Source organism: Meleagris gallopavo, chromosome 13 (assembly GCF_905368555.1).
Source record: "Meleagris gallopavo chromosome 13, MGAL_WU_HG_1.1, whole genome shotgun sequence".
Taxonomy (NCBI): domain Eukaryota; kingdom Metazoa; phylum Chordata; class Aves; order Galliformes; family Phasianidae; genus Meleagris; species Meleagris gallopavo.
The window spans coordinates 9962425-9983915 of record NC_139416.1 but is presented as its reverse complement, the minus strand read 5'-3'; the positions used below and the strand labels follow the sequence as shown (position 1 = coordinate 9983915).

General features: G+C 39.2%; 1 protein-coding gene across 12 annotated transcripts in view; it reads right to left on the bottom strand.

Annotated features, from left to right (window-relative positions):
* Nucleotides 1–21491, bottom strand: part of CHST8 (carbohydrate sulfotransferase 8) — a 165092-nt gene that overhangs the window by 65463 nt on the left and 78138 nt on the right. For 2 of the 12 annotated variants that reach the window (XM_085234527.1, XM_085234530.1), the window contains one exon: nucleotides 8416–8495. The exons of the other annotated variants lie outside the window; for them this stretch is intronic. The gene's annotated coding sequence lies outside the window, so the exon portion shown is untranslated. The remainder of the gene's footprint in view (nucleotides 1–8415; nucleotides 8496–21491) is intronic. 12 annotated transcript variants of the gene reach the window in all.

The following is a 21491-nucleotide window of genomic DNA, read 5'->3' as shown; positions in this document are numbered from 1 at the left end:
AGGGGCTGCCTGTCATGGTGCTGGATTTGGGATCAGCCATTGCAGTGCATGAAGAGCATGGCGGGTGGTTAAGGGCTGTCTTGGAAGGGTGTGCTGTACAGCTGGCCGGTATGGGTGGGGAGCTGCTCAGTCTGCTTAGGGCTTGGGAAGCCAAGTGTCTTCAGCCTTTTGCTGTTCAAATTCTATTCCTTTTAATCCGAGCTCAGGCCAGCCTCCTAGAACTGTAATTGGTCCTTAACTAGAAAGCATAAAATTAGTATGTGAGAATTCTCTTAATTGGGGTACCACAGTGGGCCTATTACCTCCTTTAAGGGGAGAGTAATTTATTCTGCAGAGTTTTGAATGTGGTACCATGGCATGTGGTAGGAAGAATTCAGGGAGAGTTGATAAGTTTAAGAAGGTATAAGATACAATATCAGCTAAAGCAAATTCATAAAATATTAACTGCATGTCATGGGGGGAGTATATTTTTTTAGTATTTTTGGAATAGCTTATTTGATTAAAGATAAAAAATGAACACGTCATGCCTAATCAACACCTGGTAAAACACCACTTCACTTCTCAAAACTGACCAAATGTCGCCAAATTAAGCAGAATATTTGATAATGCTGTCATGCTCAAGCAGCAGCTATTGTCAGTTAGTATCATGAAACAGAATTGCTTTCTTTGAGGAAAACCTAATTAAGAGAATTCTGAATAACAGCAACTAGTCTGTTACACTCCTAATGCTATTGATCACACAACAGATTCTTTTGACTGCGTAAGGACTTTCAGTCAGAGCAGAACCTTTTATGATGGTAGCTTCATCTTTCATATGTGTGAATATAAATGAAAACCAAAATCATGATTATTCATTTGGAATACACTGAGAATTCATAGCTGCTCATATAGACTTTAGATTTATATTCTACAAATGAAGACCTATATAATGCAGCTAAAACGTGTAGAATACGATATTCTAGTATCTGTCAATAATATGAGAGCAATGAAATAGATGTGTACAAATGAGTGCCATCGTGCTTCATATGGTAATTGGACGTGGAAATCAGATTTACATTTTCATCAGTATGTCTAAAGGTTTGAAATCAGATGTGATAATCTATGCTGTAACTCTGAGTAACCGAAGGAATTAGTTGCTTATCCCCTAACACACAACTTATTTCCTGACCTTCACTGAGGAAATCCCCACGTTTTGATACTTTCTAAAGTGCTATTTATTGTTTTTTATTTCAAATGTGGCTTGATAGGAAAATGAAAGAGTTGATGGTGGGTGGAAAATTGACCTTTTGTTCTGAATTTAAAACACATTTCAATCTTCTTCAGAATTCTCGGTCTTCTTATTACCAAAATCAACAGTATCTGTCAACAATACAAAAGGTGAATGTGATTAACCACCCACTCACTTGGAACAAGTGGTATCTTGATTCATTTAATTTAGAACACCTAGAGCTGTCAGTGCCTTACCATCTGCTAACGGTACCTACAGTAGTCTGAAATGCCCTTTTAGCAATACACTGTTTTGGTTGTATGAGAGATACCAGGTTTTCCTATCTGTATTTTGAGAATGCTTGTGTAGTTTTCACTGAAATAAAAATTAAGCAACACAAATTGCTTCAGAAGGTGTAAATTAATTGCTCCCCAAATCAAATCTATAAGGTCTCTCATGCAATTTGTGTTAATGCTATAGTAAAAAGAGATGCACAGCATCAATAATTGACCGTATATATCCAAATGAAGATGATTCATTATGCAAATCTTTCTGAAACACGTGTATCCCAGCTGCTTTTTCATTATTTCATCAAATATGTCAGAATGTGCCGTGTGGAACGCTGGGTGATTTATGGAGCAGAGGCGGAGCTGCAGGTCTGGGGGACTGACTGCTCTGCACCATGTAGCATCGTCGTCTCTGCTTTCTCTCTCTAATGGATCTGATTTAAAATAATGCTAAAAGATAGAATTCTGAATTAAATACATTGATTTCTGCTTCAGCTTCTATTTGCTACTGCTTTGCTAACAAAGCCTAGTCATTCCAACTGTGACAAAGGTTTGACGGAGCAGAAGAGCCTTGAGATGATCACCTTCCCTCACCTCTGGAGCAGGTGGTGTGAGTAATGGGTAGGCATGTTTTGTGGCATAGGAAGATGTAGTTTTTCTCAGCTGCACCTTTTATGCAGATGAGTATAGAATATCAGTTCCCAGTTTTGTCAGCCTGGCTCCTCTCATGCCCATTGTTATGAAAGCCTTTGTACTTACCTTAACCTAATATCTGTCCTAATTTGCATTCTGCTTGAAAATAACGGCAAACCTTATAAATGCAGTCTGAATCAGTGAAATCAGTGCCAGTAGCACAACAGAAAATGAAAATTTATTCCGGAGCTGAATGCTCTTTGTAATGAACTCTTGTAGGAAAGGTACCTAAACCTACATTACTCTTAAATGGGAAATGTAATGCCAGAGACTATGTTAAAATTAAAGTAGGCAATACAAAGTGGTAATGCTGGTTAATTATTTCTATCACTTATGTAGGTTGGCACCAAATGCCAAGATATACGAAGGCTTGTGTCAAAACCTCAAAAAAGCTATCAGGAGTCTTTCCTGTGGCTTCAATATTCTTTGGAGTATAAACTAATTTTTTTTTAATTGAGTATGCATCCGCTCTATTTATTTATTTTTAAATACCCATGAGTCTCTCATCTTGTGGTTTTACAAATCTTGGCAGGTTTAAAATTCTGCTTTGTAAACATAACTAGTGCAGAATTAAGCATTTTTCAGTCATTTTCAAAACTTGGCCTGTGTATGACCATGTAGCTCTTGGAAAAGAAGTAAAAGATTTTGGAAATACTACAGAAAATACAGGAGTGTTTTCAAAATCAGCTCAGCCTTTTAGGAGTGTAGTGGGAAGGACTTTATCTACGGGTCTTTGGCACACGTGCACACACACATTCCTTCATAGACAGGTGTTGTGTGCCTTCAGATCAAACACATAGATTGGCATGTCAGTATGAAAAAGCATTTTTGGTTGTTTCATATCTATCTTTTACTCCATGTCAAGAATCAGGACCTATACTTGCCTTCTGGTTCTTCTGACTTTTTGAGTTGTGCAGCTATAAGGAGAACAGACATTGGTATTTGCACCTGGCCTAGCTGAGATACACATCTGGGCTCTGTTCAGAGGGTTATGTTTAGTACAAAACCTGCTGATGCTATGTTCTTGTAGCTTCTGGATTTCTGGGGGAGACTGCCCTGTCTCCATCTTTCTTGTGACTTCTCAGAGATTTCCTGTTTGATGAAGTTAGCATGGCTAGCTCTGAGTGTGCTCCCTGGCTGAAGAAGTTATTTCATTTCCCTGTGGCCCAGTTCCCCAGTATGTCAGGAGAGCAGATTTGTCACACTTTTTTCTGCAGTGCTGGCTTAATTTGTAAGTACTCACATGCTCTGTGTCTATGCAACACCCTCTGCAGCCAAAAACATGCAGCCCAGGGGATTGCTCACTTGGCTCCCTTCATCCTCTTCATAGGGCAAAGAAGCAGATCTATAAAGTGTTATTCTGGAAAAACACTTACGCTTGGAGTCTAAATCCCACTGGACTTGGTAGATAAATTCTACAAATGGAGTTTTGTTTGTGTCATACCTTAATGAGTGTATACTTTGCCATTGTTTTATACTCATTTTACCCTGTGGATTGTAGCTGAGGGTTGGCTTGCAATAAAATTGGAGAAAAGGGATCTAGGAATTGTTTGTGGTTTTCTGGCTGGGATGTAATTCCTTGCACTTTATATGGTTTCAAAGGCAGTGTAAGACACTCCCCACTGAAACTGTGCCCGTTCAGGTGTGTGTTCCTCAGGCCCGTAATGCAGGGCAGAGGAGCAGCAGAATCCTAGAGCATTGCGGAGCAGCCCCTGCTGTCACTGCTGGGGGCTGACCCTGCTCACATCACCTCTCCAACACGCACACTGTGTGGCTCCTTACACCAACAAAGCACAGAGTTTAACAGATGGGTACAAAAGATTTCAATTTTTTTTTTCTTTTTTTTTTTTTCCCCACAGAATGCTGTCTGCTCATAGAAAAAAAAAAAAGTCATTTTGATAACAGGTTCTAAAATAATTTCATAAATAGAAACATTTTTACTGACAGGATAAGGATAAATGCCTGGCTAGAAGATTTGGAAACAGTCGAATGATTTGTATTACAGGTGAATGTTATCACTTCTAGTGTAGAGAAGTAATTTCCATTTCTCTTTAGAGCGCACTGAGCCAATTTGCTCTGAGGTTGATCTGTGGGCTCAATTGTGGGGAGTCATGCTGCAGGCTTTGTTTTGTTGGGAAGCGTGTGAGGGGAGAGGTAACCCTGAGCAGGAAGCCCTGCTACCTTTTCTCCTGCTGCCAATGCTGCAGCTGACACCTTTTTTATTTAATCAGTTCACAGTGTATCCCCTGCATCATTTCTGTTGCTTATCAACTCATTAGGAAATTTAATTTAATTGCTGTCTGAACATACCTCGTCTCTCCAAGGCATTTACAGAAGGGGTTCCTCAGCTCTGTGCATGTGGCACTGCATTGGACACTGGGCCGTGCTGCTGTTTGGACTCTGTGGTAATGTAAGACTTTTCACATCAAATCAAGCTTTTCAATACTAAAAGCTAGCTATGCTTTTTTAATCATTTTCTTTGAAAACCACTGTTTTCATTTCTGAAAGCAGCATGCGTGCCAGGTGCCTGCTTTAGTGCCTGCATTTTTCACCCTGGGAGCAGTGGGGAACGAGGCGTTGCTAAATGAACACAGTATAGATCCCCCCTTTTACAGGTACCTTCACAGCACTCCTGCTGGCTCCCGCGGGCTGAAATTGCTCTCTGTCTGTAAGTAGTGCCTTTCAGAGGCTGTTTTCATTCTGGCTGGCTGTGTTTGCTGACCATGTCAATTTTTGTTTGGAATGGCCCGTATGTGCAGTGTGCAAGGCAACCACTCTGCTTACAGGTCTTAAGTTAAGGCAACAATGTCAAGGTTAGTAAGGCTCTGGAAAAAATAAAAATTAAAACCTGAAAACCTTACAGAATTCCATTCAGTTGGGTTTTTTTCTGCCTTGAAACACACTTATTTCCAGGAGAGAGAAAAAGGAGAGACTGTGGGGAAATAGAAAATAGTGATCAAGGGCACAGAATTAATTACCGAAAGAAAGTCATCAAAAGATATGCAGTGTGGGAGCAGGGTAACAGGATAATACAGAACTGAGAAATAATAACTTTGTTTTTGAACATGAAAGACATTCCTAAACTAAATGAAGAAAAACAATATGCCTTTTTTTTTTTTTTTTAACAAAACAGTAGCAAAACACCCAACATGACCAAATGATAGAATAGAGGACCTTTTCTTTTTGAATATTATGTGCATATACTTGTAAGTGTTCCTCAAGCAGCAGAAACTAATCCTTATTTGCTCCTGATGGACATATGTAATAGGTTTCACAACTCTGGTGTTTCTGCTCTCGTTTCATTTATTAGATGGGAGTAAACATTGTTTCGAGTACAACTTGGTAATATAAATATGAATAACACACAGTGCGTATTTTTCATGGTAAATGATAACAGGAGCCAGAAATGTTCTGTGTCTCTGTGCCAAAATTTTATGATTTGGTACATGAACCTTTTAATTCAGTTTCAATAAATTGCTTATGAGCCCCTTGAAACTTGGTCAATTTAATAACATTAAAGACAAGAACTTTCATAAAAAGTTATCTCTCCTCATTAGTGAAGACACTTTGGACAAAGATTCCTACAACTGCTCTGTAGCAATACTTTATATTTGTTTCTCAATTGATATATTTTAAAAATTAGTTGCTTTTGCAAGTTCACTACTGATGGTTATTGAAAAGCTACTTAGACTGGTTTTGTTATGTTCCCTCCAGAAGTGCAGTAACATACTATGAAGGCCCTTAACTTTGCTCAGGGATTTGTGATTTAATTACTCTCTGGTTTTATTTGGGATATTTCAGATTCATAACAATCTCTTTCATTTTCTTATTGATAGAATAGGTGTTTAGATGGAAAATGTTCTTAGTAGTCCTTCTTTTCTTCCCTTTCTTATACCAATGTGTGTCAGTGTACCAGTGGAGGAAAAAACACTGTTGTCTTGTTTTAAATGCAATGAATTATTTACCAGAACAGCTATGCTTAGAGAATCCTCTCTGTCAGGAAATCAGGTTTGTGTTTTTACAGGAGAAGGAAACAATTAGGTGCCTACATTTGCAGAGCCTTTGGAAGTTAGAGCTTTAGTTCTGGGAGCTGAGTTTTCTTTGGTTACTATTTGCCTGCACTTCCTTTTAGCAGCTCTTCTCCATCACTTTATGTAGACCTGCTTTTACTAATTTTCACGTAGTATCACTATGATATCATATAGCTGAGCATTTTTTATCCAATATTAAAAAAAAAAAATAATCTCGGGTAATATGAAAGTTGCATTTCCCTCTTCTCTAAATTCTTCCATTTTCCTTTCCTATCTCCTCTTGCTGCTGTTAAGGACCTGACTTGCCAGAGAGGCTCCATATGAAGTGGGAGTGGGCTGTGAGAGCAATCAGAGAGGACAGAGACTCTCACATCCACCTCATAATAGTAATGCTTTTGGTACCATCAAGCTTCACTCTCCAGAAAAGTGAAATTCCTTTGTTATTTTAGATAAAAACTCAGTCCTCTTTGAGATATGCTTTTATTTTTTTATTTTTTCCCTGAAGAAAATGGCAGTGTTTTCATCAGTCAAAAGTGTAGCTCAGCAGAACTTTGTCTCTGCTGACTGTGGTCTCTATTCACTACCTTTCTATCCTCTTTCCATCATTGACACATTATTTATAAATACATCTCTTCAAAGAAAAATTTGTATATGTGCAGTTTTCATTTACAGTTATGAAATGGATCTTGCCCTGTTCAGAGCTTTCTTCTCCATTTTCTCTCATTTTATTTCTAACCATTACTGGTCCAGCTTTTACTTTTGTATTGAGTACTGTTGCAGTTGACTCAACAGAGATAAATATTACCCTAGGGGATCCGAGCAGATATGAATTTTCATGACCATTTGATATGTATACGATTGACAAGGGATTGCCTTTCCAAAGAGCAACTGTGATTCAATTCCTGAAACAAAGTCAGAAGAACCCACTCTTTAAGCTGATTGAAGCCAGCAATGTGTCAATAAAAAGAGGAATAAAATTAGTGGACCTTGCTCCTCTGTACTGGAATTAACTCTTTCCTTTCTGACCAAATAAAAGAAGGTGGGAAGTTAGGATGCACAAGCATACTGCCTGTTAGGTTTTACTGACAGACAGGGTGCTTGTAAGGATTTAATGGAACATGCATCATTTTCTGTCAAACTAAGTTAAGTATCATACTCCTGAATGGATTTTTAAATCTAATACCTTAGAAGGGAATTCAAGTTGCTGATAAGTAGAAATGACATACTGTGCTTAAAATGTGAAAAAACATAAAAAAGTGATGTATAGAAAGCTGAATACACACACCTAACTGAATTTAAGAGCATTTTTTGTTTTTCCTTGAAGGAAAAGACTGCAATTTATACCATAGTCTTAAAAGATAGGTGCAGAAAGGACCAGCTTTTGTCTTTTTACAGAAATAGGCTATCATTAATACCACCCATGACAAAATTCATCACCATCAGCTGTCCAGCCAGGTAGGAGCAGCAGCAGTCATTCTTTCTGAGAACAGCTCCTATAGTTAGGGGACACATAAGACACTCTCTAGTTCATTTTGTACTGGTTGCAAATAATTTATTTATTTGGAATTAAGACAGACCTTGAGCTGACTTTATCACTTATTTATAGCTACTGTTATGAGGAAAATGAAGGGCCTATTACTTGTGCTTGATGCGATCTTCACTCTTCCATTGTGTTTCAAGGTGAGCTTGACCATGCTCTTGAACAGTTACAATTTCTGCTGTAAAGGTTATGTTTCAAAGTCATTTGGACAATGCTTGGTATACTCAGACATTATGATGTATCATCTTGTAAGCTGTTGGGGGAATGTAAGAAACAAAAATCCTAGGGATATACATGGATTTCACTTACTAATAGGCATTGCTGAAGTAGATAAACTAGAAAGAGAGACATAGACCTGTTGATGCCTGTTCAGTGGAGGGCTGTGAGACCTGTGGCTGTTCAGCCTGGAGAAGAGAAGGCTCTGGGAAGACCCCAGAGTGGCCTTTGAGTATCCAAAGAGGATGCAGACAGAAGGGGACTCTTTTAAAAGGGTCTGTTGGGACAGGACAAGGGGGAAGATTAATTCAGTTCTAATTAATACATTGCTTTAACATCTGCCTGTTTAAACTACTGGGTGTTCCTTAATTCTTGTGAAAAAGGAATTAATGCAGGAACGACTTTCAGCAGGAAGGGCATCAGTGAGACATGCATGTGTACCTCATCTGCTGCTCTGCCATTTGTTTCATGCTCAGCAGTCCCACAGAGTTCAGTGGAGCTTGGGGATCTCCATTATGAAGCTGAAATCAGGGAATGAAAAGATTGATGAAAGTATATGCTGAAGCCTAGGAGATGTGAATCACTGCTTGGAAATATGGGCTGGTTACTTTAGTTCAAATATAGTAGATTACACTGTGACTCCAGATAAGGAAACTAGTACTCAAAAGCAGAAATCTGAAATTGGGTCCCTTTAGTGGAAGAGGTTTTGCAAAGTGCAGAACCTTTGACAACCTCTGTGGACTTAACTGAAACATTCAAACATGAATTGCTTGGAAAATCAGTTCAGTTTGAAACCAGCATAAATAGGATTAAAGTACATAAATTTCCTGTCTCTAAGTTGGGATTCTCAAATGGCTTTATAACACTGAGAGCTTTTCCTGTATACGTATATGAATTCTCTTTTATGATACATGTATTTCCCTTATGGCATATTTCCTGATATTTGGAAACAGTTCTATTTTTAGGTACGTTACTTAAAATGTTATACTGATGGCACATCTGAGCATTGCTAAAAAAAACTCTCAAAGTGCTTTAATAAGAATACTTTTGAAGCATTTTTTCCAGCTTAGTGGCAGCTAGAAATAACTAAAATAAGCCATTAAGAAGCTAGTCACACTTCTTTAAAATTGATACTAAGCTGTTCATAACACATTCTGAACAAAAAAGCATTCTTTATGTGTTCATTATAGAATGTGCCTTAAGGAAAATGGATTTTGTTGCAGTAAACTACAATAGTTATGCACAGAACAAACACATGATAAAACAAGGAGATGGAAGAACCTTGAAGACCTGCATGCCACAGTGTGTGAACCACTGTTGAAATAATATGATAGTTCACACATATTATTATCAAAATCTTAGTAGTAACATGTACTTACAAATGTTTTGACTGTGTGTGGTACTCTTTAGAAAGAAACTGAAGTAGTGGATTACAAGAAAATGAATATTTTGACATGCATTTCATAGTTAACTTCTGTAGTTGTCTATCAGTTCTTTCTTCACTGATGTTATCAGGGAAGTTAGTTGTTATCAGTAGTAATGCAGACATGACTGCTCTGTTCTGACATGCTAGTGAACACAAGGTGCACAGCTATTAAAACTGGATATACAAAACAAGAAAATAAGCTGCTTCTGCAGGTATCAGTGTCATTGTGGTGACAATACGACACCATTCATCGTGCGCTGCAAGTCCTGTGAGGTTTTACAAACTGAAATTCAGAGTATCACAGTGCTCTACTGAATTGAAAGGCAGGTGCTGCAGCCCTACTAGCTGTGCTGCTGCTCACTGATCTGTGTGTGTCCATGTGCTCCTGTTTCTCTTGGCTGGCTAGCCTCTCGCATTGCCTCTTTCCCCAGCCTGCGGGCCAGAATTTCTTCCAGTCATGCCTTACAGAAGTAGACGACTGCTCAGCCCTACACATACCCGCCACATACAGCTCTCTCCATCTTCTGACCTTATGGACATTTTGTAGTAGTGACTTTACTCTTCACTTATGCATGGACATAAGGTCATAACAAACAGGCTTTACAAATGCTTTGAAGATCATTTTCTGTCCTAGCCAGCAGAGGAACATTAAGACTACATTGGCTGGATTAACTGAATTGTAGAAACGTCCTAGCAGTGGGCGAGGAGTTAGTGACAAAGTGCTCCCCGTGATGCATTTGGAGAAGATAGCATTGGTGACTGCGATGACACCTGAAGGTGTTCTCAGAAAGGGAACAGCATCGCAGAGACATGGTACTAGCTCATCTTCACTAGTGGTAAAACACAGGGCGTGAGGTACTGTTTGCTCTATATGGGTATCCTAATTACTTCTCTATTCCCTGCCATGCAATGGAGTAACCAAGTGTAAAGTCCCAGACTGTGCTGCTTTTGCTTACTGAGCCAGGCTCTGAAGTTCTCCTGAATTTATTTCTCATTACAGACGTGTACTAAAGTCTGGTAAATCCTTCAGAAGTCTATAATACTGAAAGGTGTGTTTTAATTGAGGAAATCAGCAAGTGGTAGGACTTCCTTTCCCTTCCTAGGCTCAAAAGTTATGTTTGCTTTAACAAAGCATATGCTGCAATATTGAAACTTCCTTTCAATTGAGCACCAGTTGAGACCCAGAGCGTGCAGTGGCAGCCACTCTCACCATGCTGCATCATGTGGGATGTGCTGCAGCAACCATCCTGCTGTTTCTCTGCTCTAATAAATGAGGAACCTGTGGGTAAATTACAGCTTCTGGTGCATGATCACGGACATTGTAAGTGGCTGCACCACAGTTGTCTTAGCAACAGCCACATCCCACAAGCTCTAAAGAACAGCTTCTTAACTCGCAAGTGCATAAAAGAGACACCCATGCTTTGTATCTGTGTTAAGAAATGCATGTACATTGTATTAAGTGTTCTCCTCCACATTAGGAATAATTTATAGGAAAAGCCTGTGATAAATATGCATTTTCTGTTTTACATGACTGGCTTGCATTCTTTCGTGCACTATGGGATACTGTAATCAAGAGGACATGCGTGCTGTAAGTGAGCAAAAAGCAAAATGTCTCCATGTTGTTCTGTCTGAACAACGATGTATTCTGTACATATGAAAAAAATCTTGTCAGAAACCTGATGAAGTGCCGTGGGGGGCATTATAATATTTTCAGTTATGATTGACCTCATCTGTAGACAGTTGTTAAGAACGAAAGACTGCCCTAACTGTTGCTGGCTTTGAATCAGAGCTGTGTAAAATGAGCTTCTAGAGCCTGTTCCCTGAGAGCGAGACCCATTGAGATGAAATAATTGACTTAGGCACCAACACTTGAATTATTCAATTCCTTTTCTAATGCGTGATTCTAAATACATGATTGTGAGAGGCTGGCAGTGTGAATTGGGCTCGGGGGCTGTGTAATTCTGATACAGCGTTATGATACAGCAATATCTGTTTGCCGTGCTTTTATCTTGTGCTGAAAGGAGAGTGATTACTCCACCACGACTGGATAATTTTCAAAGATTTTACTGGGGATTATTAGTTTTACTGCTCTAATAAACATATAATTAAACAATGCCTCTCTATTATTGGATCCTAGTCTGCTTTGTACACAGTGGATTTACAGCATGTCAGTAAATATTGAAATTGCAGTGCCGTAATTAAGATTTACATAAACCTTCTCTGGGAAGAAGATGAGATTTACAGTGAGAATCAGCTGAAGTATTGCAGTGGTGGGGAAGTGTCTGACTGCAAGAAAGAAACAGGCTAATTCAGGCCTTTCTCCCCAGATAGTCTAGTCACAGGCATGATTCCAGCCTTAAATACAGCACAGTCTGCACTTTGAGGGAACAAAAGTCCTTCTCAGAGTCTAGGACGGCACGCGCTGACATAAGCCAAGGCAAATGAACATCTAATCTGCGATCTACGAGATAACCTTGAATCAGAGAACATACTTGGGAGCTCTCATCCTGCACTAGGCTGCTATAGCTCTATTCAGTTTGACATGCCCTGAGCTGCCAAGTGCATTCCACCAAAAGACATAAGCTGAGGTGTTCAGACCTGACGTTTGATTAAAAGTACAGCATACTTCATTAGAACCAGTGAGACTTTTTCCAGAAAAAAAGACAGTAAAATATATTAAGTAATTGATCAAACAAACTACAGTTTAGATGCCACATTTTATCAATGTTTTGTGAAACTTGGTCATAAATAATGCAGCTCTTGACAGACCTAATGTGTTCAGGTTAGTTCACGTTAAGCACCAGCGAGCCTTCACAGTGTGCACCCTGTGAGTGCTGTTAGCAGGGAAAACACTAAGCAGCAAGCTGAGCAGCTGTGCTGTGGTGTTTGGTTTGGTGGAAGTGATTATTTAACTTTGCATGATGTAAGTTTCTTCTGAGAAACATCAGAAAAGTGGTCCCAGTAGAACGAAATCCTTGATGAAGAGAACCGTTAGCACCTTATCATTTACTGTAGGTTGAAGTAGTGGCGTGTCCGCTTTGAGCCTCCACGGAAAATGGCTGAACTGTAATGTGATTTGAAGTCACAGGCCCACTATCTATTCCCACTGTGGCCAGCCCTAACAAAGCTGAGGAACGTTGGCATTAGGATGGAAGGAGGCTGCTGGGTATATACTTCCAGTCATAATACTCACAGCAAGCAGCTCTGCTTGCTGGAGCATGCACTCACCAAACCAGGTAGAGCAACCAATGCAGTCTTTCTCTGTTTGTGTTGCTGTATACGTTCCATGCAATGTTTTTTTTTTTTTTTTCCTTTTAAATTTAGTTTTTGTGGAGAAAAGATTTATACAAGCAAGTCCCTCTGTTTTCCCATCTCTGGTAGCTTTTGAACCCACAGACTACTTCCAAGTAAATGGAAAAAAGAGGTCTCAGCTATAATTAAACTATTAGCAGCTTCAAGGAAATGAGCAACTGGGTGAAAAACCCTTTAAAGGCCTGGATTAAGGGAATGTGGCAGCATGAGCTGTCAGGCTGGATAGTCTGTAAGAATTTGCAAGGCAGAAAGACTGAATAAATGCCTCAGCTGTTGGCAGAGTTTCAGCCTGAGCTCAACTCTTCAGTCAGCTGTGACACACAAATCTGGAGGAAAGCAGGGATTTGTTAATCCTGGTGATCACAGAGCTGCACCTTGCATAGCTGCTGTTACCTCAGGCCAGCCCAAGCGGTCCTCTGCTGAGAGCTGGTGATGGAATCCCCTGTTGTGTATTCACAGAAGTAAGCTGGCTGTAATTATGACATTTGGTGATTTTTGTTTTCAGTAAGAGGGAAGCACTGAGGATATTCGAATTTTTTTTTTTTTTTTTTATCAAACAACATAGAGAAGGATCTCATTCCCAGTACGCAAGATCTTAACTACATTGTCTCCTTCATCTCTTGGTGGTGTTCATGTGGGTGAGCTCAGATGCATTTGTCAGGCTTTTCCATATCAAGAATCTAAAATTAGCTTTTGAATTCGTGCCTGCTAATTATTGTGTATGTTTCAGTTATTTTCCTTTCATTAATAGATAGGTGTGCTCTTGTTTCTGAAGTATTGCCTTTTGCTGATAGTCTGTTCATTAGCAAACATGTGAAAGAGAAATGAGACTGGTGGGAAGAAAATGAGAGTTAGAGTAAATATTAAGGAAAATTAGACAGCACTCACATTTCATTTTTGAATTGTGCTGCAGTAACATCTACCCAGCTGACTCGGCTTTTAGCTAGGGTGATTTGTGTTCCCCTTCAAACATTAACATCAGCATTATAAGATAATATAGCTCTTATTTTTGTCAAATTAAGATGCTTTAAAAATATTTTATAGGTTGTTCTTTGCAAAGCCCATAGAACAAAGTAAGAAATTTTTACATTGTACTAAAAGTGTGAATCTTATTATATTATAGATTCAGTTCCTGGAATTTTGCCATACCTCATTCTGTACTACTGTTCTCCTGGGAACTGAATGCTTTGGCACCTGATTGCACTAATTAATGCTGAACTTTAAAACCTTGAATGCAGAGAAAATTCAAATATTTAACATGCACTGATATTTGCAAAGTGAAAAGATGGATTTTATGCAGAAATATGATATCCAATTTTTGTCTGCAATGATGCCAATACCTTGGAATTAACTCTTAGTAATATTTAGTAGAGTAGCAAATGCAAAGAATTGTCACTGTAATGTTATGATTAACAATAATGCGTTGGCCCTAGGTGAGCTTTCTGCTCGTGTTCATCTCTTGTGCACCCTTGTATGGAAAGAAAAGAAGCAGTCCACTATTGAACATGTTTATAAATTTATAATGGACATGCAGATCTATTTAAAGGATTACAAAAGAAGGATTGTTGTAATGTCTAAATATAGGCAATGTTTTCCATCCACATTGACAGTATAATTTTCTACTCCACAACTCTTATCAAAAATGAAAGAAAAGCTGAAGCCTTTTAAAAGTATGCAACAAAACTATGTGCAGCTTTGAACTTACTTATCAGTGTGGTATTTTCAAGTGTATGTACGTAGAAAACATTTCAGACATGTTTATACTAAGTCATTTTGTATTCAGCTCTAACTGCTTTTACACATTTACCTTTTTGAGGTGTGGCTGGGAAGTGTTACTTTGCTTTATGCACTTCTTTTGTGAGAGAATCCACAGTGACCAGAGCAGACACTTGCTATCGGGAACCCAAGAGGAACTGAAGTTCCCCTGTGGGAAGAATAGAGAACGATGTTCCCACGTATCTGATTTGTAACTGGTGTTTCAAGCACACTTTGTCAGGCCCATTGTAGTTATTCTTCCCAACCTGTCACTAAAATCACATTTTTACCCTCTCTTCCGAGTGGTACCAAGCAGCCCAGAACCCTTAATTCTTGCTGAAAGCAGTCTAAATACCGCTGTCTGTTGTGAATAGTTGTCTTTCTAGCAAATGCCACCTTTTTATTTTGAGTTCTTTGTGAAGTCTTCTAGTACGTTACCAGGGAGAATACTTATCTTAACAGATTTCTGGTTTAAGCACCTGGATTAGCTATCTGCAGGAGGCTTGAACGCTATGTATTTTCCAAACTTTATTTCTGTTTATACTTGGCATTGTCTTTATGTTATTAAATCACTGGGCTGGCCCTAGGTCGTATCTGTAGATTGCATGAATAATTTCAGAGGGTCGTCATTTTCAGCCTGTGTAATTTGTGAAGACTTACCTGCCACATAAATCCAAACTGCCTTTTCTCTGAATTGCTAGCTTCAGCACTACCTCTGGGTGAAATTGTGAAAATGTCATTTATTCCTCATAAAAAAGCATTTGGTATTTATACTAGCATTGCTGCTTCAATGACATCTACCAATTTGAAGCTGTCAGTTATTCTGCTAATCCAGCCTGTGTAAAAGCTGATCCATTCTAATGATCCAAGTCCTTCAAATGATTGCTTCATTGAAAAGTTTGCCGATCCCTAGAAATGCAGAGAGGGATCCTGAATCTGTTCATCACTACTGCTCCGTAGTCTTTTTGTAATGGTTATGTTACTGCTGCTTGAGCAGCCAAATGTCATCTGCTGTCACTCAGCCTTGAAGGGGTGGTTACCCTTGCAGAACCTCAGTTCCCTGCTATCAAAGAGGTTTGAGGCTTTGCTTTACCTCCTGGAGGCTGTGAAGAACTATTATTGTATTGTGCTGCTGCATTGAAGACTGGATAGGAAGAGAACTTCTTTCAGCCAAGATTAGAGAAAAATATTGTTCTATCTGTATGTGACAGGGTGTGTATCTGTTACTGGCCCCCTGAACAAGCAGTGGTGGCAAGCACAATTAAAGCTGGGTGCTGGCTGCCATCAGTCCTTAGGGACTGATGGGAAACCTCCCATAGCCCTTGTGCAGGTGAGGTGCAGGGTGGGACAGCATTTATGGCTCTGAGTACAGCAAAGATGGATCGAGTCTTGAAGAAAAGTCTTTTGCCCAGATACATGCTGAATAAGTATTTATTGCAGCATCCAAATACATTTAAGTAATTGCTAATGCAGCTTAGATGCTGCTGGCATAAAGTGGTAGCTTCTGGAATAAACCTTCAAGAGAAAAGTCAACAATAGAATGGATGAGATTTAATGAACGAACTGTGCTAGGCACATTCTGTAAGTCTGTTTGCCTACTGTGCATATATAACTTCATCCTAATCACTTCTCACATTATAAATAATAGTACGCCTTCACATAAAGACTAAGGAGATCAGATGTGAAAAGTCCTTCAGCTGCCAAGGACAAGTTTATTTTTAAATAAATTCCCTAAGAAATATTTGTGCTGCTTCGCATCAGAAAAAGAATGGGCTGAGCATCTAGGTGAGTGGTGTCCCATGCACCAGGAGCACCCGTGCAGATGCCCAGGACACTGTTGGTGAGTGTTCTGGAGGAGCCAGGTGCTGGGGCCCAGTGGGAGCCATGAGGCTCGCATTCCCACCTCTGTTATCACTGCTGCTTAATCGTAACTTTCTGTGAGACTTCTATTTTTAGCACTAACAATAAAGAGAGAAACACTAAATCTTAGTAATTTTTATGTACCTATGGTTCAAATCTAGCAGTTAAGCCTGTTAACTTCATGTTACCTCCTTTCTGCTGTCTCCTTCCTGACGAAGCTGATGGTCTACGTATAGTTACAGGTATGCTTGATGCTGTTACTTTGCTCTTCTTTGACTACCCCAAGCTAGCCTAATTGGCTGGCTCTGAAGAATGTGGGGAGTATTTGGGCTTTTGAAAATGTTCTCCTTTTTAGGCTGCTTTCCAACCTTTTCTTCCCTGCTTAATGACCCATTCAAAAAAATTTTCAATGAAATTCTTAGACTAGATTTACATAAGATCATTAGAGTATTCCAGCTCTTTTACTTTAAAATATTCATGGCAGCTTCACATTGCTGCCGTCAGAGAACCAATTTCAGGAAAAACTCCCGTCAGCTTCACTGAATAAGGATGGCAGGGTAGAGCTCTAATTGTCAAAAGCTCAAAGCTTCAGCTTTGGTGGCTGTGCTCTGTGTCAAGCACCAATTCAGGCAGTGTCTCATTGTGCATCCGGCACTCTGTGGAGCTGGGAAAAGGCAGGTTAGGTGCTTTTTATTGTTCCCAGTCTTTGAACATAAATTGCAGGAACTTGCTGACTAAAATCTCAGCCTATGAAGGCTTTTCTGCATATCTGCGTCTGTAACATTTCACTGGATTTGCAGCTTTGAGAGTAAAGCAGCCTATGCATCATTATATTAAAAATTCCATGTGGATTTATAGCTTGCTTGCCTATTACGATATTTGCTTTGGATTGTGCTAGAATAGCAAGAGATGCAGTCCTGTTAAAGGGTGACTTGATTTATCCACAGAAATAGTAGAACATTTTTACGTGTGAGGTGTTTCTTAACTTAAGCAGGAAAGTTCTGTGCAGCATTGCTGTAGTACAAATAATTTCTAGGGGGAGTAGCTGTGGGGACATCATCTCAGCTCACAGACTGCCAAGGAGGAGACCAGGTTTGAGGCCCAGGCCTGGAAAGCTCACTTAAGGGTCACAGCAGCAGAGCAGGAAAAAAAATTATTTGCATCCTTTCCTTTTGCCAAAAGCCTTTGTGTTGAGCTGCTCATACATACATGCTCTATTTACTGCGGCAGCAGTAGGAGTAGGAACATTTCAGGCATCCCTGTAGTACAGTGCTCACAACACTGGCCCTGTTCCTGAAGAGTATGCACGCCCAGAAGAGCACAGTGCCTCCAATTCCCTTCTTACTCTAACTGCTTCCAGTGGTTGTGCCCAGTGAGTCCAGATCCAGAAACAATTTGCTCAGTGTTGTACAGTAATCCCTACTTCACTAATCCTGGCTTAATGAACAATCCAAGATGCAAAGCAAAGTCCCAGGAGAGCGGTAGGTTGCAAAATGTTCTCCCATCTTAAAAATGTATTACCAAAGCAACTGTGCTTGGATTTTTTTTTTTTTTTAATGGTAATTAATAATTTAAGGCTATATAAAATATGTGAATGTAACTTTAAATTAATCGGGTTTTTGTGTACATTGCTTGGCAAATAAAAATGGCCCTGGGGGGTTTGTTTTGCTATGATTCCCCTTGCTTCTTTTTTGTTGTTGTTCTCTAAGGAAGCAATTTTTGAAAAGACTTTTAATAACGTTTCCATAAAACTGAAACATGCCCCTTGTCCTCCCTCCAAAGCCATGCGTTTTTGCATTTCAAAGCAGACATGCATTGTAAGGTGTATCATGGGGGGGCTGAGAGCAGATAGATCTCTGCAGCCAATTGAGGCAGAGGGACAGGTCTTAAATGGGGGCAAATAAAACATCCGCCTTCATCTTGCTGAATGAGGGCTGGGGCAACTTGAAGGAGGGGAGAGCAAGTTGGTGCTGCAGGAGTGGGTGTGTGCAGGGGCTGAAAGGATCTCCAAGGCCTGTGGAATAGCTAGATTTGAGTGTAATCTTTTTTGTTGTGGATTCTTCTGCAGAATTGAACTGCATGCTTTGCAGCTCCCTTGCATGCTAGTTGGTGAAAGATGTTCTAACGTCTACATTAAAGGGTCAGTGTGTTATTAGGAGATCAGTCAGTCAGAAAACTGGCTGCTTATGTCTGTTCCTGTCAATTTTTCTATGTTGCATATGTTCAGATTTGACTTGTGAACCAAGAGCCATCAGGTGACCAGTTGACTGTATACTGTGTTTCTGGTTACTGATAGCATTCAAACTTAGAGTATTCTTTAGTGACTCCTTCCCAAGCTCATGCAATAAGAGTCACCTCAAAAAGTGAGTGATTGCTTAATGTTAGGTGAGTTACCATCTGAATTGTCAGTCTTTCAAGAAGTCAGTATTTGAACATTTTTATTGGAATGTGGTATCCTCAGTGTGCATTTTCTTCTCATTTATTTATTTATTTGGTCAGAGTATTTAAGCTCTGAGGGAACATCTAAACATCTGTGTACAGAGTGGGTTGAGGACAGACCTTATCTCTCACATGGAAATGGGGCTTAGATGTGGCTCCTCAGACCACCATCCCAAGACGTCACTTCACTGACTTGTAAATATGCTGCTTTCAAACTCATCCACTACAACTGTTTCCCTCTTGTGGAAAAAATGAACTATCTATTGAGTCACTTGACTGACTGGATGAGCAAAAATGAGGTTTAAACTCTTGTGTTTAATTTGGTACAAGGACAGACAGGATCTTAGGTCTTCTGTAACCAAAGTGAATGCCACACCTGTCAAGCCGTAGAGTCTTCTGGTCCCCCTTAAATTGTCATTTGGGGTGCAACAAAAGTTTTTTCCTCAATGTTTTTCTGTCAGAAGTGAAAATAACAGTTTACCTACTCCAGTTCTAACTCCTGTGTTCAGAGGAAGTAAAAAAAAAATCCCAAAATTTGTCTTTAAACATTTATCTTCCATGAAGACTATGAGAATAGCTAGTTTTACCTCTTCATTGGCATCACAAATCATTACGTCTTTAGGTGTTTTAACTTCACCATACTTGTCCTTCTGTGCTCTGGAGCACGCAGAGGGAAGGGTCGGGCAGCAGCACGTGGGCTGCTCAGGGCAGGATGAGCCCAGTGAGCAGCGGGCACTGAGGTGACTGGCAGCACAGGGTGGTGCAGCTGTAGAGCACACAGTTCAATTTTGTTTTAGTCCTTGGAAATCTCGAGCATAATCCTGTCTGTAGTTCCTCTAAGCAACTTGTTTTTCTGTGTGAATGAAGAGCAGCAGGATAAAAATACAGTTTTATACTTCTGATAAATTGCTCTAACTGTTCCTCCTCTTTTTGGATTAAGTGTCAAAATTGCAATGAATTCAGCTGCTCTGCAAGAGAGCCCCGTACTGAGAGGTTGCTCTCTCTTATTATCCCTGTGTCTCAGAGGCAGGAGTATTTTACTATGACCTCAAACTTAATTTGCCATCTGTTTGTATTTGAACTCATATGTCATCATAGTTTTGAAGATGTCACTCAAGAACCTCTGTATTTTGGAATTCACAACAGTTTTTGGAAACCAGGTTGAATGTGTAGGTTATGAAACTGCTCAAATTGTGGCCACCATCAAGGATTTAAACAGCTTAATTTTATTAATTGGCCTGTATTTGACAGTGATCATGGTTCTGCTCCTTCAGTTAATTAAAGGTAATGACTAGGGCCTAGAAATTAATTCATTCTGCTCATCTATGAAGTGCTTTTATTTAGCTGCATATTTTTGATACTATCTCCCAAAAGAAGTTATTGCAAGAGTGACTATGAATGAAAATGTAGAAGAGTTATTTCTCCTGCTGTCTGAATATAATCTGGCATTTCTATGGAAGCAAAAATGAGATCATCTATAGATCACTAGGTAGGAAATCATTAGCTGTCAATCATGTGAGTTGATTAATGCTGGGACACCATTCTTCTGTTGCTTTTCACAAAAGGTCTGACATATCATTGATTTATTTAGCATCTTGATATTAGCAAATACGTATGTCTAAAAGAAGTTATCCAAAATGTAAACACAGAATAAAAAGGTTTGTTTAGACAACATAAGGCAGGCAGATATTCTTGTCCAACAGAGCACCGCTGACATTTTGTATCCGAAATGAAGCCCTGTGGTAACATTGGTGTGTTTTTGGTAAGCTAAATAAATCTTTCAAACAACTATTTTCTAGTGTCAAACCAGAAGGAAAATTTGCTTGTCAAGCTAGTTACCATGTAAAATGTTCTTTTCCCTTCCCTTTGAAAAACACTCAACCAGCTCTTTGTGCATTTGACAAGTGGAGCTCTAATATTTGGCATTATTGGGTAATTTATGCAGTTTAACTTTAGAATTTACAACTATTTACAGTACTTAAACAGTGAGCTATTAGAAGACAAACATCCATCAGGGAGCATAGTGGGGAAACAAAACAATGCAATTAAAATATTATTTAATATGAATTAATTCTAAGCCAAGCGTGACAAATGCCAATTGCCAACATTTCATCCTCTCTTGTAGCACTGATTTGTAAACTACAATTACGTCTGTTGTATTAGTATTCATAAAAATGATGCTTGTGAGAAATGATTGTATCAAATTTTAATGGCTTTCCTAATGTTCACAAGAATGATTGCAAAGTGAAGTTACCTTCTCTTAAATTTATTGTGCCCAAAATACTGCATACAGTGTACTGACAAAAATCAGCTTCCTATCAAATGAACAACTTTCACAACAACTTTGCAGCAAGAGAGTAGTGGAATAGCAAGCAGGAGAAACAAAGCTTCCCAGAAAAATCTCCTTTCTGAAGGAGACAGGAACAGTGAACATGATGTATTCTGGTGCATGTCAGAGGCAGAAGCCCATTTATAACTTTTTACAACAAGTCATTTTATATGGCACACATCAGAAGCAAAGTAAAAGACAATAACACAACCAAATTGGGAGAACAGGATAAAAATAAAGACTCCTGATCTTCTGTACACTCAAATCACTGCCTCTTACACTGTCAGAAGCATTTTTGTGTTACATATACTCTTGATACAAGTAATATCTCTTGTTTTGTTTAATGGAATCACACCTAAAATATATCACAAGGCCATAATTTCTGCAGGAAGTTAT